Source organism: Octopus bimaculoides, chromosome 7, assembly GCF_046866305.1.
Source record: "Octopus bimaculoides isolate indiv1 chromosome 7, ASM4686630v1, whole genome shotgun sequence".
NCBI classification, from domain to species: domain Eukaryota; kingdom Metazoa; phylum Mollusca; class Cephalopoda; order Octopoda; family Octopodidae; genus Octopus; species Octopus bimaculoides.
This window is the reverse complement of record NC_142934.1, coordinates 32,786,494-32,791,493: the sequence shown is the minus strand read 5'-3', so window position 1 is coordinate 32,791,493 and position 5,000 is coordinate 32,786,494. Positions and strand designations below refer to the sequence as shown.

The 5,000-nt window shown below is 34.9% G+C and overlaps 1 protein-coding gene across 1 annotated transcript in view; it reads right to left on the bottom strand.

Moving 5' to 3' along the window:
• Nucleotides 1-5,000, bottom strand: part of LOC106868907 (uncharacterized) — a 325,849-nt gene that overhangs the window by 2,947 nt on the left and 317,902 nt on the right. The gene's annotated exons all lie outside the window — the stretch shown is intronic.

The window sequence follows — 5,000 nt, the reverse complement described above, 5'->3', positions numbered from 1 at the left end:
AAATAAATAATAATAATAATTATTATTATTTGAATGTTTGTGCCGCGGATTTCGGCACCTGGAAATATTAGGTTAATTCCGTGTAACTAATGTTTCATATTTAAATTAGCAAGAGAAGAAAAATAAAAATAAACTCATTTGTAAAACATGCACAAGCATGTGGAGAATTTTCTGATTATTTATTTATTTATTTATTTTTGTTATTCTCTTGTGAATTTAAATATGGCATATTAGTTACTCAACTCCGAGAAATAATTAACAGTTCAACTCGAAGCAAGTAATTAATCCTAAAAACAAATTTTCGAATAAAAATGTAAATTCTATATAATTGCAGAGCTAAGACTATTGTGCACTCTTGTTCAGCTATCATCAAGTCCAAATCTTTTGTCAGCATGATATGAAAGTTGTTTAAATCAAGATTATATTCACACATATACTCCTTGAGAACCACGATTAGCAAGCAAATTTCTTTAACTTCATACATTTGGTTGTTAAATGATAATTCAATTCCATTTTATGTTATTCTGTGTCTGTTTTCCGTTCGTTTGTGCATTTACTATACGTTTTTTTAACTTATCAACTGACGGAACGCATGGCACCCTTGGTTTTATTTACAGTAAGACGTTTATATATTGTTGCGACTTCTATTTCTATCCTTTTTTCTCTCTCTGTCTCTTCCTTTCTCTCTCTCTCTCTCTCTCTCTCTCTCTCTCTCTCTCTCTCTCTCTCTTGCTCGATCTCTTTCTCCTCTACCCTTTGTCTTCTACTCTTTTCACTTTCCTATTAGTGACTCGTGACCCATGGTCAGCCTTTAGTTATTTCTCTCTTTCTCCTTCCTTTATTATGCCGTCCTCTGAAGCAGCCAGTCGTAATTCCTCTACTATCTCCTTCAACCTGTTTCGGTGTTTATTGCCCTTCTGTTTCCAATCCTTTAGGATCTCCCTCTTAGCATTACTCATACTTCATCTTCATCTAGCCCTAAGGCTACATTCTGTTTGTTTATTTATTTTGTTTTTGTCTCAAGTCCGTCCGCTAACGGTCTTGTCTTGAATTACATTTATTCATTTTCGTATGTCCATTTCTATATTGCTTTTTTGTTTATTTATTGTTGCCTGTTCTCGGTCCCATTTCCCGGCATCCCTTGTCGGTTGCCACCAGAAGGGTTCAATATCATCGCTAAAGACACGAAATTGCATTTTGAACATCTGGCTGATAACTGATGAGGAGTTAGGGACCTTCGCTGTCTGTCTTTCATTCGTTTGTGCATTTACTATACGTTTTTTAACGTATAGTGATATATATCAAATATTAAAAAAGATACATTCAAAAGAAATACCTCAAGAATTCATTAAAAACAGTCCCAATCACTACTATCATCCACAACGAGTCACTTTCAGGGCACTTGACCATTTAACATCCTACTACTATCACACCACTCCCGTATTCTTTTGTTGTTGTTGTTGTTGTTGTTGTTGTTGTTGTTCTTCTTCTTCTTCTTCTTCTTCTTCTTCTTCTTCTTCTTCTTCTTCTTCTTCTTCTTCTTCTTCTTCTTCTTCTTCTCTGCCACCCCCTTCCTTTACTACTACTGCGGCTTAAACAATCAAAGACAAGAATTCATAACTACTTCGAACTCACAAGAGTAAAAAAAAAGAGAGACGGAGACAGACAGAAACAAGGAAAATGCCCCTTCTATTTGAATACTATGGAAATATTTTTTTTAAAGTTTTCATTTAATTTTTCCACAATTTAATTTTTTTTCCAAACTTAGAGTTGAAAAAGTCTCAATGACTGAAACCGGTACTAAAATGTTTTTCATGATAAAATTATTTTAGCATTTTCTACCTTGACTTTTTTCCTTATACATATCAGCTCGTGTGTTCCTTTTCAACTGTCTGCATACACACACACACACACACACACACACACACACACACACACACACACACACATAGAGGTGTTGGACAAAATAATGGAAACACCTTAAAAATTCAAACAAATTAATTTTGATATGAGGCAGGACCGCATCTGGCAGTAATTACCGTTTGAATTCTACGAGGTATGGACTCGCACAAACTTTGAATTGTTTCCAAAAGAATTTTTGTCCATTCTTCTGCTAAAACAATCTCCGGTTCTTGTAGTGATGATGGTAGAGGATATCGACTCCTTACTTGTTTTTCTAAAATGCACCATAAATATTCAATAATATTGAGATCTGGGGACTGTGGTGGCCAGATAAGATGTTCAACGTCACTAGAATGTTCCTCGTGCCATTCAGTAACAACTTTAGCTGTGTGAATTGGTGCATTATCATCCTGAAAGATTGCGTTCCCCTCCGGAAACAGTTCTGCAACCATAGGATGACTTTGATCAGATAAAATGCATAAATAGTATTGACTATTAATTCTGACAGTTAGACGATACAAAAAAGGACAGAAAGAAACAAAGACGGGTCATTCAGAGTTTTCTGTTTTCAGTCGAGTTCCAGATTTTCTTAGCAGTTTTGGCCGGTTACATTCGAGACTGCTTCAATTTGGTCGGCCCTAAGAAAATCTAAGCTAAGAGAATTGTATTCCTTGGAAGAAAGCAAGCGAATGTATACGAAAACAAGGACAAAAGAACGGAGAAATGGTACACAAATACAAATACAAACAGCAGGACATTAACAACAGGTGTCTTTCGACTAAGTACAAATTGAATTAAGCTGGCGTGTGTGGAAGTGAAGCCTTACAACAGGGACATAAGAGGTGAACTTCACGGGAAGGAATGTAGATGTTGAACGAATGGTAGTCGAACCAAGAAAGAAAGGTCAGGCTTGCCAGAACACCGGTCACGTAGAAGAGAGGAGAGAGGTAGGGGCAGAGAGATAGAAGAATTATGTAGGGACGAGAAAGAAAGAAAAAAGAAAAGGGAGAGAGTGAGTTAAAAGCGGAGGGAAGGTGAGAATGAAGGGGAGCCACGAAATGTGAGAGAGGGGGAGCGAGAAAAAGAAAAGTGGAAAGAACAAAGTGTGAAGGGGTTGAAAAAAGAATAAGAGAGTCGTACAGAATTTATATATATATATATATATATATATATATATATATATATATATATATATATATATATATATATATATATATATATATATATATATATATATATATATATATGTACTTACATATAGGAGATCAAAAGTGTACGTACGCTGCTATATGTATATATAAAAAAGAAAACAAAAAATGGAACAAGAACGAAACGGGCGAAAACAAAGCATCCGGACAGTTAGACGATACAAAAAAGGACAGAAAAAAACAAGGTCGGCTCATTCGGAGTTTTCTATCTTTAGTCGAGTTCCAGATTTTCTCAGCAGTTTCGGCCGCTTACATTCGAGACTGCTCCAATCTGTATATATCATACTTGGTAAGATCTTCAGTCGAAAAGTGGGATCGTTTATGCACATAAATATGAATAAATTTTACATTTGCATAAGGTATTCATATAAATGATATCATAGAGTCTCCCGTTGAAGACGGCGTATGAGCGTGCAGCTTCTGCCGAACGACCTGCACAAATGATTTGTTAATGATGATCAAATGTTCGTGCCGCTCATCAAATCGACGTTGTCAGAACAGGTGCACTGTTTACTACACATCAGGTCTCGAAGTGTTCGCAGAGCAACGTGAAATGAAGTGTTTTGCTCAAGAACACAACGCACCACCCTATCTAGGAATTGAAATCAAGAGAGAGAGAGAGTGTGCAACACCCTAACTACTAACTCATGCGCCCTCATATTCATGTGTGTATGTGTGTATGTGTGTGCGCGCGCACGTGTGTGTGTATAAATACATAAAGGCATTTGTTTAAAAGTATTTGTTTAAAAGTATATGTTACAGAAGAATGTAACAAAGTAGAGAGACAAAATATTAAACAGTTACAAAGATATTTACATGATACTTCAGAAATATATTATTAGTTCTGAAATTTCGTGTTAAAAAGCCCTTAATAAAGGTTTAAAGAACATGTATATACATATATATCATACATATTTACGTGTACACACGCACACACATAAACACACACATGTAAACACATACAGGGTCTTGCAGAAAATTTAGACCAATTCTAAGCAACTGACTTAATGGGTTTAACATTTCGTTATTTGACAAAACCTTGCTTGCTTGAAAAACTAATCCTCCTCTATTTTTCAGGTAAATAGCGAACTGATTCGATAACAGAAAGTCATGGAACAACAGAATCGTCCCACCATGGTTGTTTTGGTTCATGCAAGGCACACTGCCAATAAAATTGTTTGTTAAGTTAATGAAACTTCCAAAAGCAACAGTTTATCGTGTGTATAAACAATTTAAAGAAGAGGGAAAGATTGATAGAAAAGAATACAAGACTTGAAGTGATTACAAGCGCAATCCACGTAAGCACACATATATTTATTTACTCATATATATATATATATATATATATATATATATATATGTACATATAGTCAACTAACTGTATATTTATGGGTGTTTATATATGTATATATATGTGTGTGTGTGTGTGTGTGTGTTCGTGTGTACTTGTGTGCATGCATGTATATAGACATGCATACATACAAACATGCGTATGCATTTATATGTGAACGAATTCATCTATACACATACATACACAACCACAATCGTACGTGTGCATGCACACACATATGCCTGTACATCTCTGTCATTAATTCTTTATTTTGTATATTTTTCATTTTGTTTTTTTCTGGAGAACATTATTTTTCTTTGTGGTTGGGTCGTTGATGACGTCTTTCTAGCATATTGGATGTCCACCTAGTGGTCATCTCTTCTTATACGCATGTAATACAATTTTTCTGAATTATATTTTTATATGCTAGACCACTGGTTTTAAATTGAAAATAATATTCAATTTATTACCCTCAGTATATAAATATAAATATAAATAACTAGCAGAAATACCCGGCGTTGCCCGGGTTAAAGAGAATAATGATATCTAAAAACGCCGTC